General features: G+C 50.1%; 1 protein-coding gene across 1 annotated transcript in view; it reads left to right on the top strand.

The window, feature by feature from the left end:
* The window catches only part of FNDC11 (fibronectin type III domain containing 11), a 417,259-nt gene that overhangs the window by 334,012 nt on the left and 63,450 nt on the right, over nt 1–19,797 (top strand). The window lies entirely within an intron of this gene.

Raw genomic sequence — 19,797 nt, 5'->3', positions numbered from 1 at the left:
GGGGCTCATGGGAATTGTAGTCCATGGACATCTGGAGGACCACAGGTTGATTACCCCTGCTTCAGATAGCTGAAGCAGTGAGCTAGGACTTGTGAAATCTGATCCCCTGCCACAGATTTTGGAAGTCTTTCAGGTGCTGCTAGAGACAGACCCCTGCTCTCCTCTGTGGCTATAGAGCAGGCTATAGAGCAGCATATGAGAACCAACTCTTCTTCTTCTTCAGTAATCTCAGGGCTCTCTCAGCCTCCCCTCCCTCACAGGGTGTCTGTTGTGGGGAGAGGAAAGGAAAGGGCTCTCTCAGCCTCCCCTCCCTCACAGGGTGTCTGTTGTGGGGAGAGGAAAGGGAAGGTGAATGGAAGCCCCTTTGAGACTCCTCCAGGTAGAGAAAAGCGACATTTAGGAACCAACTCTTTTTCTTCAGTAATATCAGGGCTCTCTCAGCCTCACCTCCCTCGCAGGGTGTCTGTTGTGGGCAGAGGAAAGGGAAGGTGAATGGAAGCTGCTTTGAGACTCCTCCAGGTAGAGAAAAGCGGCATATAACAACCAACTCTTCTTCTTTCTTCTTTCTTCTTTCTTCTTTCTTCTTTCTTCTTTCTTCTTTCTTCTTTCTTCTTTCTTCTTTCTTCTTGACGGCCCTGGAAGCGTTTCCTGAATGGGTGGGAGTCGATTAATTTTAATATATTTTTTAATTTGTTAAACATTTCTTTGGTGATATGACCATGAATGGTCATGTCATTCTGCACCCCCCTCAAATGACCAATGATGGGCCTGGAGAAAGGGGAGGGGCCCCAGGTGGGCGTGTCTTTAGCTCTGCTTCCCAACCGCATTCTGCATGAATGCGTCACTTCTGGGCTTTCTCAAAACCTGAAGAAAGTTTCAGGAGTTTCTCAATATTAAAAAGTTGTGAAAGGCTGCTGAAGACAGACAAACAGAGCTACCCATCTTGCAATTCATCCGGCTCTCTTTCTAATCTCCCTTTGACATGCCTTCGTAAGAGAACTGCTCCTCTGAGGCCAAGTTAATAAATATTGAGTCAAATCCTGATTTGCACTCCCTGCCAGATCCTTGACAAAGCATACAGAAAATCACCATGAGTCAAATCATAGAACCATAAAGTTGGAAGGGACCTCATGGATCATCTAGTCCAACCCCCTGCACTATGCAGGACACTCACAACCCCATCGTACATCCACTGTCACCTGCCACCCCCTTGAGCCTTCACAGAATCAAAATGTGAGCACTCTTCAGAATTTTTGCACAATAAGTTGTAAACCTGAAGCACCATCATATACGAATACAGTTTTTGAGGGTAACCATGTTGATCTACAGTAGAAGAGATCTAGATTTGGGTCCCATCACACATTAGAAGCCAACAAAATTCTTGAGTTATAAGCTTTCAAGCGTCAATGCTTCCCTCGTCCAATTCGAAGGGAGCTTTCACTCTTGAAAGTTTATACTCCCCCCCCCATTGGGAATTGTTTTTAGGATCATTGTTGTTATGTGGTTTTATATTGGATATCTGTTTTATCTTATTTGTTGTGAACCGCCGCAAGCCAGCTTGCTGGGAGCAGCGGTATACAAGTCTAAACACGGATGGATGGATGGATGGATGGATGGATGGATGGATGGATGGATGGATGGATGGATGGATGGATAAACAGAATTTCCTGGAAGGTTAAAATCTCCTCCTGCTGTTTTTTTTAATGTTGTGGTTTCTCATGTCAGACTCACATCCTAGCTGTATCAGAAGAAGTGAGGAGGGACTCACGAAAGCTCCTTCCCTGCCACAAATTTTGTTAGGCCTCAAGGTGCTCCTGGATTCTGGCTCTTTGGTACCAGAAGCAGTGAACAAGGACTCATGAAGCTCATCCCCTGACACAGATTTTGATTGTCTTTGAGGGGCTGCTAAACTCTGGCTCTTCTCTCCTGGTACAGGCTAACTAATTTTGTCTAGCTGGTTTGGATAGCTGAACTGACAGCCCTGACCTGGATAACTGGGGCAAGCCTGATCCCATCAGATCTCAGAAGCTAAGCAGGGTCAACCATGGCTTCTCATGAGATGGGAGACCTCACAGGATTTGGGTGGTAGATTCTCCAGGAAACGTTAGGCATCATGACACAGAGGCATGAAAAGGTAAAACCGCCTCTGAAGGTCCCTTGCCTGGCTGCCAGACAGTCCTTGGAAGTCCTGCCTACGGCCCATTATGCACGGCCGCCGAAACGGCGATTTCGGGTCACGTGGAAAACGCGGAGGGGGAAGACGCGACGCATACCGGTTATGCACGGGGCGGGGCGCGACGGCGGCAAAACCCAGAGTAACCGATTATGCACGCGCCGATCCGGGCGCCGCTTCTGGTTGCGCCCCGCTCACCCGGAAGCTGCGCTTTCTTCCGCGTTTCACTGACGCGGCTTTTTCGGCGGCATGCACCGAAGCTGCAGCCGGTTGCAGCCGGCTCCGTGCGTTATCCGTGATTTTAGTCGCCGCCATTCCACCCCGAATGTGCGCTAAAACCCCCGTGCATAATGGGTCTACATGACACAAAAGCCATATGGTAAATAAATAATCAATTCTGACCACTGGAGACAAGCCGGGGGATTTTGTGGGGTCCTTTTGCTCCCTTGGCCTTGCTGATACTCTTTCAGGACCATGGACAGCGGTAGAGTCCTCGGCGGAAAGGTGGTTCCAGGTGTTCTGAGACCTTCACAGGGCAATTCTCTGTCGCTGGAGGATTTGAAGACTCTCGCAGAAGATAGCTGGCCATATTATCACGGCTCATCACAAAATTTAAGCTGGCATTGCCGATTGTAATGGTTGTCACCGACTCTCTTTCTGCAGCATTTGCCAGGAAATACAAGTCAGGATGGGGTAGAAGATCCCAGAAAATGCCCAGTTTGTTGGTCTTCTTTTAAAAATTGACTTCCAAGATGTCCAGAGGTGATTTGACATGGCCTACCTCTGCACTCAAAGCATCCAAGACTCTGAACTCAAAGAATCAAACACTGGAATTAAGATTGGAGGAAGAAATATAAAAGATTCTTCGGCATGCTGATGCCACGACCCTCCTGTGAGAAACTAAGGAAGGCCTAGAACAGCTGGTCACAAAGGCCAATGGAGTAGGCAAGAAATTTGGCCTTCCCTTAAGCTTAAAAAAGACAAAAATACTGACCACTGCAAAAAAAATAGACATGTCACGATAACAACTGATGGCGAAGAGATCAAATGTGTTCAAGAATTCATTTGTCTTGGATTGCAAATTGTTGTGAGTGGCGACCTTGAATTGCTCTGGGTCGCTCAGCAAAGACGAGCTATAACTGAACACGGAAAAGCAAGGACGTCAGCCAGACTACCAAATGCAGATTAGTTAGACCTTTCATATTTCCAATAGCCACTTATCACTGTGAAAGTTGAACTCCGGTGCTGGAGAAGCCGCCTGTGGATTCCGTGGACTGCAAAAGTCACAGACCAGGAAATACCAGAGCGCATAAAGCCTGATGTACCACCGGAAGGCAAAATCACGAAACTCCGGCTCACTGACTTTGGCCATATCCTGTGATCCAACTCAATGGGGACAGCGATTATGCTAGGATTGGTCAGTGGGGAAAGAGAACCAGGCCAACGAAGGGCATGGTGGTTGTTGGAGGCAATCTGGGTGGACCCCGGCCAGAACACTGCACACTTGGGGGGAGGCAGTGCAGGATCACAGATCGGGGGACGGCTGAGCCATGGGGTCACCAAGAGTCAGACACGACTGAATGTCTGACAACCACAACCACATCAACAACAGCTTCTGTAAAGCAACTGAGGACTTCCTTGGTTGTCTTCCTCCAAGTGTCAGTTTGGGGTAGTAGTTAGGAGTGCGGACGTCTAATCTGGCGAGACGGGTTCGATTCTGCGCTCCCCCACATGCAGCCAGCTGGGTGACCTTGGGCTCGCCACAGCACTGATAAAACTGTTCTGACCGGGCAGTGATATCAGTGCTCTCTCAGCCTCGCCTCCCTCCCTCTGTTGTGGGAAGAGGAAAGGGAAGGCAACTGTAAGCCACTTTGAGCCTCCTTTGGGTAGAGAAAAGTGGCATATAAGAACCAACTCTTCTTCTTCAAGTGGGCTGGGGCAGCACCCATGGCTCATTCTTCTCCAGTCGATCTACACAACAGCCTTGTAAGGTGGGTCACTTAGGCTGAGAGAGAATAGCTGGTCCAATATTACTTCAGAAACTTCATTGGAGATTGGGGATTCAAAGTCTCCCAGGCTCTAGCTACTCATTTGATCACATGGCTCTCCTAAGGCGGGGGGAGTCATTTTCAGCTCTGACTGAATGTGATTCCCCTCCTTTTCCTTTTCGTTACCCAGGAAATGTGATAATCCTAACAGCAGACTTGCACGAGGAATTGAGGTTGGAAGAACTTTGGCTTTCCTACTGAAGTTGATGGGTGAGATTCCTTTGAAACAGCTGATGTCTTCTCCTTTTTCTCTAATCTTCTTCTTCCCAACTTCCTCAGGAAGGGGTGGCCAACTGGGGCTCTCCAGATGTCCATGGACTACAATTCCTCTGAGCCTCACCCTGATAGAGCTGTTCTGACTGAGCAGTAATATCAGAGCTCTCTCAGCCCTACATCCCTCACAGGGTGTCTGTTGTGGGGAGAGGAAAGGGAAGGCGAATGTAAGCCGCTTTGAGACTCCTTCGGGTAGAGGAAAGCGGCATATAAGAACCAATTCTTCTTCTTCTTCTTCTTCTTCTTCTTCAGTAATCTCAGGGCTCTCTCAGCCTCACCCACCTCACAGGGTGTCTGTTGTGGGGAGAGGAAAGGGAAGGTGAATGGAAGTCGCTTTGAGACTCCTTCGGGTACAGAAAAGCGGCATATAAGAACCAACTCTTCTTCTTCTTCAGTAATCTCAGGGCTCTCTCAGCCTCCCCTCCCTCACAGGGTGTCTGTTGTGGGGAGAGGAAGGGAAGGCGATTGGAAGCTGCTTTGAGACTCTTTTGGGTAGAGAAAAGTGGCATCTAAGAACCAACTCTTCTTCTTCTTCTGTAATCTCAGGGCTCTCAGCCTCACCTCCCTCGCAGGGTGTCTGTTGTGGGGAGAGGGAAGGGGACTGTAAGCCCCTTTGAGACTCCTTCAGGTGGAGAAAAGCGGCATATAAGAACCAGCTCTTCTTATTCCACAATGGGGGAGCTCAATCTTTGCAAGAATGTGGGTTCTCCTTCTTTGTAAGTTTTTCAGCAGAGGCTAGATTGCCATCTGACAGAAATACTGATTCTGTTAATTTAGGCAGATTGTGAGTGGGTGGGCAGAAGGGAGTGTGTCCATGCTTGGCTTTTGTGGCCCTTTTGTGCATGCCCAGGGAAATGCTGATTACTACCTTGGGGTCGAGAGGTGAATTTCCTCCAGGCCAGACTGGTTTGGCCTTCTGGTTTTGGAGAGGGGGCGTCACCTGAGCATGGAAGATGGACAGGTAGTTGTGAATTTCCTGCGTTCTGCGGGGAGCTGGACTAGATGACCCTGGAGGTCCCTTCCAACACCATGATTCTATGCTCTAGACATTTGCTCTCTGGGGCCAGGCCCAGATGGGAGTGGGGGAAGAGCTGAGAGCCTGCCTATCTTGCCACATCTGAAATCACCTGAAAATGTGCAGAAAAGCTTTGGCTTTGAACACCCCACCACCAAGCTGACAAAGTTGCTGGAGAGTAACTGCCCAACACAAAAGAGCTTGGGAGTGGTATGTGTGTGTGTGGGGGGGGGGATATTATCCATTGTAGAACAGAGATTATTCACATCAAAATCACAAGATGTCATAGTCTCATTGTATACGGCACTGGTCAGACCACACCTGGAGTACTGTGTGCAGTTCTGGAGGCCTCACTTCAAGAAGGACATAGATAAAATTGAAAGGGTACAGAGGAGAGCGACGAAGATGATCTGGGGCCAAGGGACCAAGCCCTATGAAGACAGGTTGAGGGACTTGGGAATGTTCAGCCTGGAGAAAAGGAGGTTGAGAGGAGACATGATAGCCCTCTTTAAGTATTTGAAAGGTTGTCACTTGGAGGAGGGCAGGATGCTGTTCCCATTGGCTGCAGAGGAAAGGACACGCAGTAATGGGTTTAAACTACAAGTGCAACGATATAGGCTAGATATCAGGAAAAAGATTTTCACAGCCAGAGTAGTTCAGCAGTGGAATAGGCTGCCTAAGGAGGTGGTGAGCTCCCCCTCACTGGCAGTCTTCAAGCAAAGGTTGGATACACACTTTTCTTGGATGCTTTAGGATGCTTAGGGCTAATCCTGCGTTGAGCAGGGGGTTGGACTAGATGGCCTGTATGGCCCCTTCCAACTCTATGATTCTATGATTAACTTATTTTTTGTATGTGCTGTTACCTCCCCTGGGCAATAAGGAGGTGGCGAGCTCCCCCTCACTGGCAGTCTTCAAGGAAAGGTTGGATACACACTTTTCTTGGATGCTTTAGGATGCTTAGGGCTGATCCTGCGTTGAGCAGGGGGTTGGACTAGATGGACTGTATGGCCCCTTCCCACTCTATGATTCTATGATTCTATGACTGGAACAGCAGGGGGCACCAGCCGTCTGCTGAGAAGTCCCCTCCAGCTTCCAAAGTGATCTGGGCATAAAATTAAAACAGCAGCGTTTGCAGGAGCTGCTTTCACAAGGATACCGGAACCTTTTCAAGGGGTTAAAGTGGCTCCTGTCAAGCCGTAAATGGGCCAGAATGCTCCCAAATCACACGGTGGCCTCAGCCTAGAAGTGAGGTGGGGTGGGGTTGGACGGCAGGGCACAAAGACAAGTGGCAAATTATAGCCCCTGACAAACTCTGCTCATCTGATAATTGCAGGGGCTGGCAAGCAGGTTAATCTCCGGTGACAAAATATATGTATTCTCCGACAGCCCCCGAGAACTTGTGCTTGGGGAGCTAAGAGAAGATAAGGCAAACATGCCCATTAAAAAATTTAAAGTGGCCTTCTGTAGAATCCTTTGAGAAGACTGCTTTTATTAGGAAAAAATGTTTTTGGAGCCGTTTCAGTGTCATTCGCCAGTTCCACAATTACGCTAGGCTTAAGTGTGCCTTCAGTGGGGAGCTGTGTCCATTCCCAGCTCCCTGCCGAGTCAGCAAGAGTGGCTTCCAAACACATTTCTCGCAGTCCCAACCCAGGGGTAGCCAACCTCCAGGTGGGGCCTGGAGTTCTCCTGGAATTAGAGCTTATCGGAAGACGGTAGAGATCAGCTCCCCAAAGGAGAATGTCTGTCCATTGCCTTCCTCCCAAGACCAGCCCCAGAATGATAGTTCATATTCAGACCACAGAGGTTGGTTCCTCTGGAAATAGACAGGCAGACAGACAGACAGACAGACAGACAGACAGACAGACAGACACATTCCTGGATATTTGGGGGGATGCTCCAAGGGTTGAGGTTCACGCCGAAGGAGGATGCTTGGGTAGCAGTGGAGCCAGATAAGGGAGGAGAAGAGGAAGAGGAAAAAGAAGAAGGCCTGTTTTTTAATATTCTGCTTTTCAGTACCCAAAGAATCACAGTCAGAGTAGTTCAGCAGTGGAATAGGCTGCCTAAGGAGGTGGTGAGCTCCCCCTCACTGGCAGTCTGCAAGCAAAGGCTGGATGCACACTTTTCTTGGATGCTTTAGGATGCTTAGGGCTGATCCTGCGTTGAGCAGGGGGTTGGACTAGATGGCCTGTACGGCCCCTTCCAACTCTATGATTCTAAGAAGTCCCAAAGCTTATGAACACCTTTCCCTTCCTCTCCTGTTAGGTGGGGCTTGGAGAGCTATGAAAGAACCACTCTGCGAGAACAGCTCTAACAGGACCACCCAGCTGGCTGAATGTGGAAGAGGAGGGAATCAAACCCATTTCTCTATATTAGAGTCTGCCACTCCAAACCACTACAACATGCAGGCTTGAGAGGGAAGGGAACTCGGTGGGATATAATAACATTCAGCCTGCACTCCAAAGGAGTTGTTTCCTTCAAGGGGAACTGATCCCTATCACCCAGAGATCGGTCGCCATTCCAGGAGATCTCTGTGCCCCACCTGGGGAATGGCTGGGGGGAACCCTAAACTTTCTTTCGCATCTCCCGAGAGTTTCTTCGAACTGTTTCCTGGGAGAGATGGAGCGGTTTAATCTCAAGATGGTTTGCGGCGGGGCTCAGACGAATGAGCCCAACGGAGTCTGGCAATTCCGGCCCGATCCGTGCATTAATAAGGGTGCCGTTCATTAGTCCAGGCGGCGGCTGAGCGATCCGTCACCGAAGACGGCCGTCACGCCTTCGCGTAAAATTAACTGGGCCGAGGAGCTGCCGACGACTCATCTCTGGCTTGTAATTACCCTCTCTTGCCTCGAGAAGTTTCGGGGGGGGGGGGGAGAAGAAACCACATTCATCTCAACAGGAGACTTGCTCAAAGGACTCACCTTGCACATAAAGTCTTCTGGCTCTAAGAGGGCCAAGGGAATAGCTCAGGGGTAGTCAAACTGCAGCCCTCCAGATGTCCATGGACCACAATTCCACAAACTGCGGCCCTCCAGATGTCCATGGACCACAATTCCCAGAAGCCCCTGCCAGCAAATGCTGGCAGGGGCTTCTGGGAATTGTGGTCCATGGACATCTGGAGGGCCGCAGTTTGACTACCCCTGGCTGGTCGGAAACATCCCCAGTCTGAAGCTGTCCAGAAAAATGGAAATTTCATAGTAGGGATTCCTGCGGGTTGTGCTAAAGGGGAAGTCGTCCGTCGGCCAACGAGGGATTGCCGTTAAGCGTGCCAACCTCCAGGTGGGAACTGGAGACCACCTGGGCTTACAACGTATCTCCATGGAACAGAAATCAGCTCCCCTGCCCCAAAGAGGTCCGTTTGGCATCAACCAGGGCCAAGGCATTTCCATCCTGGCCCCTCCCTGGTGGAATGAGCTCCTGGAACTCATCCTAGCCCTGTCGGAATGAGCACGGTTCCACAGGGCTTCTAAACAAAGCTTTTCCACCAGGCTTTTGGTTCAGGACAGACCGAAATAACATCTACCTATCCTGTGGCCTCACCCATCTACCTGCCGGCTTCCGACACTGCATGGAAGAAGTCCTAAATTATTGCCAGACTCTTATCTGCTCTGAGAGACGAGATGCCACGGCTGTTTTTAACCTGTTCTTAAAAATCTATTTTGAAGCTTAAATTTTATTTAGAGTCATAGGATCGTAGAGTGGGAAGGGACCTCCTGGGTCATCTAGTCCAACCCCCTGCACTATGCAGGTCACTCACCACCCTCTCGCTCCTCCACTGTCACCTGCCACCCCCATGAACCTTATTTGTTTTATAACTTCTGTATTTAAACTTTTATGGGTAGGGCGGTTCAGAAATCAGGTGGATGGACAGACGGATGGACCGACCAACCGACCAACCAGCCATCCGACCACTTTGGCAGTATTAAAAAAACAATTCTTCCTCCTGCTCCTCCACTTCAAAATGAAACTATTTTATTCCTTTAAGCATGCTCAGTTTCTCTTTGCGTATTTATACTCTGCCAACAATTTCCCCTGTTGTGAGATTCCAGATTCCAGAGACCACGGGAGATTCCAGGCTGAGATGCACTTTTAAAGCCCTTTGCAACTGGATCATTACTGAGAAAGAGCAAAATCCACCCACTGTAGTGGACTGAAACACGGCAGAGAGACTGAGGCCTTCTTAAAAACATAAGAGCCCTGCTGAATCAGACCAGGAGTCCATCCAGTCCAGCCTCCTGTCTCACACAGGGGCCAGCCAGTTCCTCTGGAGGGCCAACAACAGGGCAGAGAGGCCAAGTCCTTCATAAGAACATCAGCAGAGCCCTGCTGGGTCAGACCAGGGGTCCATCCAGTCCAGCCTCCCGTCTCACCCAGGGGCCAGCCAGTTCCTCTGTAGGGCCAGCAACTGGGCAGAGAGGCCGAGGCCTTCCTAAGAACATCAGAAGAGCCCTGCTGGATCAGATCACGGACAGTCCATCTAGTCCAGCATCTTGTCTCACACAGGGGCCAGCCAGTTGCTTTCGATGGCCAACAACAGACCTTCCCATGATGTTGCCTCCTATCAGAGGTTTAGTGCCTCTGACTGTGGAGGCTCGGTCAGTCACCATGGCTAGTAGCCACAGATAGATCTGTTTTCAATGAAGCCCTCTTTCCTTTTCACTTGTGCCTGTGGCCATCACTACATCCTCTGGCACTGAATTCCACATTTTAATCTCTCGCAGTGCAAAGAGGATGCCAGCGATAAGGCCTGGGGTGAGAGAGAACTCCTACGGAACGAGCTTTCCTGTGGGACGGGGGGCTGTGGGCAGTGGAGGGCTGTAAAAGTTAAAACCAGCCTTGCCTCTGTGCCCCACCTGCACGCCCTTGATGGCAGCTTTTGCCCACAAGCCACCTGGGTGGGAGATTCTCTTCATTCCTGCCACAACAAAAATACAGAGACGCCAAAAAGAATAAACATCACGTTACGTAATGCCCAGGAGGCTTTTGCAAAAAACGTGTCTATGTCACTTGAAAGGCAGAGAAAGAGAAAGAGGAAAGGGGGGGGGGGAAGTACCCATCTCTCATTCCTTTTTTTTCATAAGTTTAGCTGTTGTGAGCATGACCTTATACTCTGTCAAGAGATTCCTTAATCAGTTGAAGTTGGTCCTTAAATATAAAAACCATCCCTTGAAAAAGCTGTAAGGCGAAACACATTGGGACTTGTGTGAAATATAATAAGATTAAAAGAATTACTGAAGAGAGAAGACTCTATATGAGTCCAATTTGGATATTTTATTGCCATATTGGTTTCCCAGTGTGTCTATAAATTTCTATATTTGTTTCTTCACTGGGACCCACCCCTCCCCGTTCATTATTTTTGTTAAAAGGACCAGGCAGGAGGTGGCAGGAAAGATCTCTGCCTGAGGCCCTGGAGAGCAGCTGCCAGTTTGAGCTGGCAATATGGACCTTGATAGACCAAGGGTTTGATTAAATAAAAGGCAGCATCATGTGTGGGGAGGGACTGTGGCTCAGAGGTAGATCATCTACAGGTCATGTAGAACAGGGGTAGTCAACCTGTGGTCCTCCCGATGTCCATGGACTACAATTCCCATGGGCCCCTGCCAGCGTTTGCTGGCAGGGGCTCGTGGGAATTGTAGTCCATGGACATCTGGAGGACCACAGGTTGACTACCCCTGATGTAGAAGGTCCCAGGTTCAATCTCCAGTTGATAGGACCAGGCAGTTGGTGATGGTCTGATCCCTCAGGACTCTTCTGATGTCCTTAGGAAGGCCTCGGCCTCTCTGCCCTGTGATTGGCCCTACAGATAAACTGGTTGGCCCCTGAGTGAGACAGGAGGCTGGACTAGATACTCCGGCAAATACTCCGGAAGATAGAGACAGAGGTCAACGAGATCTGAACACAATGGAATAATGGGCAAATGAGAACAAGATGCAATTTAATAAAGATAAGTGTAAAGTTCTGCATCTGGGTCAGAAAAATGAAAACCATGCCTACTGGATGGTTCTAGGTAGCACTGTGTGTGAACGAGACCTTGGGGTACTTGTGGACTGTAAACTAAACATGAGCAGGCAGTGTGATGCAGCGGTAAAAAAGGCAAATGCCATTTTGGGCTGTATCAACAGAGGCATCACATCAAAATCACAAGATGTCATAGTCCCATTGTATACGGCACTGGTCAGACCACACCTGGAGTACTGTGTGCAGTTCTGGAGGCCTCACTTCAAGAAGGACGTAGATAAAATTGAAAGGGTACAGAGGAGAGCGACGAAGATGATCTGGGGCCAAGGGACCAAGCCCTATGAAGATAGGTTGAGGGACTTGGGAATGTTCAGCCTGGAGAAAAGGAGGTTGAGAGGGGACATGATAGCCCTCTTTAAGTATTTGAAAGGTTGTCACTTGGAGGAGGGCAGGATGCTGTTTCTGTTGGCTGCAGAGGAGAGGACACGCAGTAATGGGTTTAAACTACAAGTATAACGATATAGGCTAGATATCAGGGAAAATTTTTTCACAGAGTAGTTCAGCAGTAGAATAGGCTGCCTAAGGAGGTGGTGAGCTCCCCCTCACTGGCAGTCTTCAAGCAAAGGTTGGATACACACTTTTCTTGGATGCTTTAGGATGCTTTGGGCTGATCCTGCGTTGAGCAGGGGGTTGGACTAGATAGCTTGTATGGCCCCTTCCAACTCTATGATTCTATGATTCTAGATGGACCTTCACTGGTCTAATCCAGCAGTACTCTTCTGATGTTTTTAGGAAGGCCTCGGCCTCTCTGCCCTGTTGTTGGCCCTCCAGAGGAACTGGCTGGCCACTGTGTGAGACAGGATGGACCACTAGATGGCCCTGGTCTGATCCAGCAGGGTTCTTATCTTCTCATGCTGCAATTTGTAAAGCCAACGCTGGAAGCAACTTCATGCAGAGATTAACTGCGGCCTCTCAGACTCTTGTATAATCTCCCTAATTTGGTGTTGCTATATCACACCCAACCAGCACCCATTCCTTTTCTCACCAAGGCGCTCCCAGGTATACAAAGGAGGAGATCTATAAACCCGGCCAATCTATCGCTAAACAAACATGTCAGGCCAATTTACTCGTCTGCCCTGCCTCCTAATCTTCCTGTATTAACCCCCATTGGACCGGCGTCGCCCCCTCCGGCCTGGAATGCAATAAACAGGGGAGCGGATTGAACGGGAGCGCCTTGACAGCTGCCAAATTCACATCCTTCTTTATCCCCATCCGAGAAAGCAGGAACACTGGAACGAACCACCCAGGAGAGGATCTGGGTGGCGTTCAGGCTTCGCCGTCCTGATTCAAAACGTCCCCAAAACCGAGGAAGGTAACATATGTTCCTGCCCAGACCCTAAGATCACGGGGAGAAGCCCTCTTGACTGTTCCATCAGCCAAAGAAGATTATCTTGTGCATGCAAGACGGGGCCTTTTCAGTGGCAGCCCCACAAATAGGGAACAAAGATGGTTAGATTTGACTCCAGTCAAGCCTTAGAGACCAAGAATCATTTCAGAGTTGAAAGCTTTTGAGAATCAAAACTTGTCCCTGGACATGCTTTCGGGCTTCTAAGGCCTCTGTGTAGTCAGTCCATGCATGTAGTAAAAGGAAACATAAAAGAGGAAATCCAAGACCATCTTTCCTCGGCCTGATTCTTCCTCCCCCCACTCCCACCAGCTTAATTCCCACTCCTTTTTTAAAAAATATTTTTTGCTAAAGCATTTCTTAAGAACAACGATAAAAAAAACTAATAAATAAATAAACCAATCTTTATTTTTCTAGTCCCCCCTTCCAAAACAACTCTGACAACATTATTGAAAACAATGTTGTTGTTGTTAGTTGCGAAGTCGTGTCCGACCCATCGCGACCCCATGGACAATGATCCCCCAGGCCTTCCTGTCCTCTGCCATTCCCCGGAGTCCATTTAAGTTTGCACCGACTGCTTCAGGGACTCCATCCAGCCACCTCATTCTCTGTCGCCCCCTTCTTCTTTTGCCCTCGATCGCTCCCAGCATTAGGCTCTTCTCCAGGGAGTCCTTCCTTCTCATGAGGTGGCCAAAGTATTTGAGTTTCATCTTCAGGATCTGGCCTTCTAAGGAGCAGGCAGGGCTGATCTCCTCTAGGACTGACCCGTTTGTTCGCCTTGCAGTCCAAGGGACTCGCAAGAGTCTTCTCCAGCACCAGAGTTCAAAAGCCTCAATTCTTTGATGCTCGGCCTTCCTTACAGTCCAACTTTCACAGCCATACATTGCAACTGGGAAGACCATAGCCTTGACTAGACACACAATAATCACGCTAAAAACATAGGCATCATCTAATTCCCTTCAGTTAATACACTGCAGACGAGGGAAGCTCCAGGGCTTGTGGGGCAGATCTTCCCCATCTCCAGCAGTGATGCTTTTGGATGTTCGGTCTGACCTCGACCAACAAGCCGGGCAGAACTGATTGAGGTCCCACAGAGCCCTAATCTCTTTAGGCTGGAGCCAAGGCTGAGAAGGCCCTGGCCGAGACCCATTTCACTTCCTTTGGGCCGGGGATGCTGAGCAGATGTCGTCTTGATGATCTTAACTCTCTTTGGCGGAATATAAAAACTGCAGAAAGGAAAAAAAAGGAGATAAAGAAGCATTTGTATAATTACAAATGTACCACTTACTCTAAAGTTACAAAACATTTTTAAAAAGAAAGCCCTTTTGCTGTTTTCTAATCATTTTCTCACTCTTAATCATCAGAGCTACAAATCATTGTTTCATCCCCCCCCCCTGCCCCCCGTTTCGTGCAAAAGTTCTAGAAAGGGTTTCCAGTCATCCATAAATACCGACATTGTCTTTCCTCTGATCAAAGGAGGAGGCTTGGCCTTCTCTGCAAATTCTATCCTCTTCACCATCCACCCCTCTGTGGATGATGATGCCTTCTCTTTCCAGTTTGGAGCACAGAATAGTCTCGCTGCTGTTGTCACACGGACGAACAAAGTACCATGATGTTTTTCTGTCTGTCCATCAATCCTGTAAGAAAATCCTCTGGTTTCAGCTGAATGCTAATCTCCAGGACCTTCTGGATTAATACATGCTATTGGCTTTTTTACACGTCCACCATCATTGGTAAAATGTCCCTTCATGTCCCACTCCTGTTGGTTTTATTGGCTGGTCTTTCGGCTCAGTCGTGAAGCTGCCTCATACTGCCCTCTAGATCAAGGCCAGGATCACCCACTCAGCCTGGCAAAAGCTGTAAAGTGGACTTCTTTCATATACCTACTATCTGATTCCTTTCAGCTGGAGATGCCGGGGATTGAACCTGGCACCTTCGGCATGCCGAGCAGAGGCTGTGCCACTGAGCCACTGTCCCCCACCCGCAGTTCCCCAGGGTCTCGGGCAGAGGTCTTTTCACATCACCTACTACCTGGTCCTTTCAGCAAGTTGCCGGGGATTGAACCGGGGACCTCCTGAATGCCAAGCAGAAGCTCTACCACTGAACCTGTTCTGTAAATTGATAGTGGATGGTGACTTTTGATATATATTGTTGTTGTTATGTGCGAAGTCGTGTCCGACCCATCGCGACCCCATGGACAATGATCCTCCAGGCCGGGGATATATATGTAGACCCTCAAACTTTCTTTTGATATATATGTAGACCCTCAAACTTTCTTTCCGTCCCTTTTCTACTTCTACATCGTTTTCTAAATTTAATATTTTTTTGATTGCAAATAGCGAGGCCAGTCCCACCTGGGCATCCCCTGGAATTATAGCTCATCTCCAGATAAAAGAGATCAGTCCCCCTGGAGAAAATGGCAGCTTGGGAGGGTGGATTCCATAGCAGTAGATCCCACTGAGGTCCCTCCCTGCCCCAAATTTAAACTCTGCCAACAGTAAGGACAAAACGGAGGGCAGGAGGAGAACAATGTAAGCCATTTGGGCTCCCTGTTTGGGACAATTCTCCCTGGCGTCAGCCAGCGGTCTCTTCCCACACCTGCTGGCTGGATCCGAACCCTGAGCCCTCATTGGCGTGACGCATGTGCTGTTATGTAATAGTCCCTGCTGGCCATCCCAGCACTCTCATCTCTGGTTGTAAACACTGTGGTTGACACTCAGGTGTGAGGATAGGCCTGTTGAAAGGAGGATTAGCACGAGAGCATCCTTCATTGCTGGGAAAGCACATCAAAGATCTCAGCGCTGGGATTTGTGTCTTTTGGCCCAGGCCCAGGGGATAATCTGTTCCCAATCAAGCCTCAGCAGACAGCCCCGTAGCCAGAATTTTTTGGCTGGGGGCGGAGGCAATTTCTGTTGTGAAGGGGCAGTAGCTTGGGGTTGGAATCAGAATAACACAAAGCTGGAAGAAACCAATCAGGGCCATCCGGTCCAGCCCCCACGTTCTTGGGGACTTAAAAATCACACCCACCTGACGGAGGCTAATTATACTCCACTGGTGTCCCTCCCTGCCACAAATTCTGCCTGCTCCCAGCTCCGCCCCCAAAGTCTCCAGTATTTCCCAACCCAGAGCTGGCAACCCTAGAAGCTGCCTTAGACTGAATCAGATCCCTCCTATATTAAAGTCTGCTTAGGCAGGCAGCAGCTTTGGGGAGCTCAGGCAGAGGTCTTCCACACACACACACCCCCAACCGGGGATTGAACCTGCGACCTTCAGCATGCAAAGCAGAGGGGGGAGGCGTTTGGAGACCAAGTCTTAGGAAAGGTTGAGGGAGCTTGGTCTGTTTAGCCCGCAGAGAAGGTGACTAAGAGGTGATATGATCACCATCTTCCAATACTTGAAGGGCTGCCCTAGAGAAGATGGAGCAGAGAGTTGTTCTCTCATGCCCCAGAGAGCTGGACCAGATCCAAAATGAATTCAAACCATTTTTTAGCTAAACATCTGGAAGAAGTTCCTGACAGTTAGAGCGGATCCTCAGTAGAACAGGCTTCCTCGGGAGGTGGTGGGTTCTTTTTCCTTGGAAGTTTTTGAGGCTAGATATCTGACAGAAATGCTGATTTTATGAACTTAGGCAGGTGGTGAGTGGGTGGGCAGGAAGGGATGTGCCAGGGTTTGTCTCTTGTGGCCCTTCCTTGCACACCCAGGGAAATGCTGATTACCACTGTGGGATGGCAGGTGAATTTCCTTCAGGCCAGGCTGAATTTGGGATATTTTTGGTGGAAGGATAACTTGGGCATGAAATTGGGGTCACTGTGCATAGGCAGCTAGTTGGGAATTTCCTGTATTCTTCAGGGAGTTGGACTAGATGACTGGAGTTCCCTTCCAACTCCATGAATCTATGATTCTTTCCTATGAGCAAGTTTGTCAAACAATTTTGCACAGGGCAACTATTTCTTGCCCAGAAAAGCCCTCTTAGATAGTTCAGTTATGCATAGTTTGCGGAAGGCCAGTTAAGTGGGACTTTTCCGTACCTCCTCGGGTAAATCATTCCACAGAGTGGGGGCCACCATGGAGAAGGCCTGTGCAATAATCTTGCAAATTATCATCTCGTTCCAGTAGCACTGATTGTCACCCTCCACCTTCCCATCTGTCACTCTCCCCACTGTCAGACTTTAGATTGCAAACTCCTTAAAGCCAGACGCTTCCTTTCTGCATGATGCTCGTGGGCTCCGATGGCACTACGGAAATAGTTAAGTTCTAAATAACAGACGCTGGGCAAAGTCATGTCAAAGCCTTCGCGTTACACAACATTACACCGCCAGCCTGCGGGCTGTTCTGTGCAAACTGGTACCTACGGAGAAAGAGTTGTTTTGTTTTAGTGCCTTCTCCCCGGTATTCTTAAGACTGTGTAGCAGCTCCAACGGTGTGCAACGGAATTATTTCCTTGGATGTCAGATGCCTCCTGGTTTCAATAGGAACTGAAAAATAGCTCAGTTCTCATCAGTGCCGGTATTCTATCATTCTAGCTAGTTAGCATCCAGCTGATACGTAGTTCTAGACGGGTCAGCGTGTTAATCTCCAGTAACAAAATAAACTTGGGGACATAAAAATAAATAAGTTCCCCTGAAGGGCTGGACTGGATGGACCCCTGGTCTGACCCAGCAGGGCTCTTCTGGTGTTCTTAGGAAGGCCTTGGCCTCTCTGCCCTGTTGCTGGCCCTCCAGAGGAACTGGCTGGCCCCTGTGTGAGACAGGAGGCTGGACTGGATGGACCCCTGGTCTGACCCAGCAGGGCTCTCCTGATGTCCTTAGGAAGGCCTCGGCCTCTCTGCCCTGTTGCTGGCCCTGCAGAGGGACTGGCTGGCCCCTGTGTGAGACAGGAGGCTGGACTGGATGGACCCCTGTTCTGATCCAGCAGGGCTCTTCTGATGTCCTTGGGAAGGCCTCGGCCTCTCTGCCCTGTTGCTGGCCCTCCAGAGGAACTGGCTGGCCCCTGTGTGAGACAGGAGGCTGGACTGGATGGACCCTCACTGGTCTGACCCAGCAGGGCTCTCCTGATGTCCTTAGGAAGGCCTCGGCCTCTCTGCCCTGTTGCTGGCCCTCCAGAGGAACTGGCTGGCCCTGTGTGAGACAGGAGGCTGGACTGGATGGACCCCTGGTCTGACCCAGCAGGGCTCTTCTGAGGTTCTTATGAAGGCCTCGGCCTCTGTGCACCTACCTCTTGTCTCACCCGGTGGCCAGCCAGTTCCTCTGGAGGGGCAACAACAGGGCAGAGAGGCCGAGGCCTTCATGAGAACATCAGGAGAGCCCTGTTAGAGCAGACCAATGGTCCATCTCCTCCAGCATCCTCTCTCACACAGTGGCCAACCAATTTCCTTGAAGGGCCAATAACAAGGTAGAGAGGCCTCCCGCTGATGTTGGCTAATGGATCTGGGATTCATCGGATTACAGTCAAAAAAAGGCTAGTAGCCACTGATAGGTTTATGCTCCAAGCATCTACAGGTATAAAAGAAGGGGCAACAGGAACCGTCATGCCTTTCACAGAACCATGCCTACTACCCCTCTGCATATCACACCTGCCGTTGCCATTCGGCATCTGAAATCCCTCCACTTTCCAAGATAAAAGGACAGACTCGCGTTCTAGCTGTGTCCGAACAAGGGAGCCGTAGCCCGTGAAAGCTGCCACAAACTTTGTTGCCTTCACAGCGCGATGGGACTCCTGCTCTTTTCTACTCTCGCCACCCCCAGTCCAACCTTGGTACAGAGCCATAGAATCCAAGAGTTAGAAGGGGCTATAGAGGCCATCTAGTCCCACCCCTTCCTCAATGCAGGATCAGCCTCAAGCATCCAGAATAAGAATCTGTCCAGCTGCTGCTTGAAGACGGCCAGTGAGGGGGAGCTCCCCACCTCCTGAGGCAGCCCATTCCCCTGCTGAACTAGACTCCTAGAATCCTAGAGTGGGAAGGGGCCATGAAGGCCATCTAGTCCACCCCCTCCTCAGTGCATGATCAGCCTCAAACATCCAGGAGAAGGATCTGTCCAGCCGCTGCTTGCAGACGGCCAGTGAGGGGGAGCTCCCCACCTCCTTAGGCAGCCCATTCCCCTGCTGAACTAGACTCCTAGAATCCTAGAGTGGGAAGGGGCCATGAAGGCCATCTAGTCCACCCCCTCCTCAGTGCAGGATCAGCCTCCAGCATCCAGGAGAAGGATCTGTCCAGCTGCTGCCTGAAAACTGCCAGTGAGGGGGAGCTCCTCACCTCCTTAGGCAGCCCCTTCCACTGCTGAACTAGACTCCTAGAATCCTAGAGTGGGAAGGAGCCATGAAGGCCATCTAGTCCACCCCCTGCTCAGTGCAGGGTCAGCCTCAAGCATCCAGGAGAAGGAGCTCCCCGCCTCCTTAGGCAGCCCCTTCCACTGCTGAACTAGACTCCTAGAATCCTAGAGTGGGAAAAGGCCATAGAGGCCATCTAGTCCCACCTCCTCCTCAACGCAGAATCAGCCTCAAGCATCCAGAAGGATCTGTCCATCCGCTGCTTGTAGACTGTCAGGGTAGGGTCCTACCACCTGGAGCCCGGTTGTAATTGCGGGAGTTCTCCAGGCCCCAACGGGAGGCTGGCAAGCCAAGTTCCCCGGGTCAGCCCGCCCCGCATTCAAATCCTGCCCAGGCTCCGCCTCTGCCTCTGTGTGCAGCGTGCGGATTAAACTGCCGCCTTCCTTCCCCGGAGACGGCCGGCGGCTCTTGTCTTGCATAAGGCCTTATGTAATGGCCTCCCCGCCTCTCCCGCGCTCATATCCCGGCGCTCGCCCCGCTCCACCCGCACAGCCGCCGCGTCCATTCAGAGAATCGCAGCCTCCTTCGGCTTAGCCCGGGAGCCAGCGGACCCGACCACGCAAGGAAGAGGGGGGTCCGAAGCCAGGTCCATCTCACCACG

The sequence above is a fragment of the Paroedura picta genome, chromosome 4, assembly GCF_049243985.1.
Source record: "Paroedura picta isolate Pp20150507F chromosome 4, Ppicta_v3.0, whole genome shotgun sequence".
Classification (NCBI taxonomy): domain Eukaryota; kingdom Metazoa; phylum Chordata; class Lepidosauria; order Squamata; family Gekkonidae; genus Paroedura; species Paroedura picta.
The sequence above is the reverse complement of the archived record's forward strand: the minus strand, read 5'-3'. Positions and strand labels throughout refer to the sequence as shown.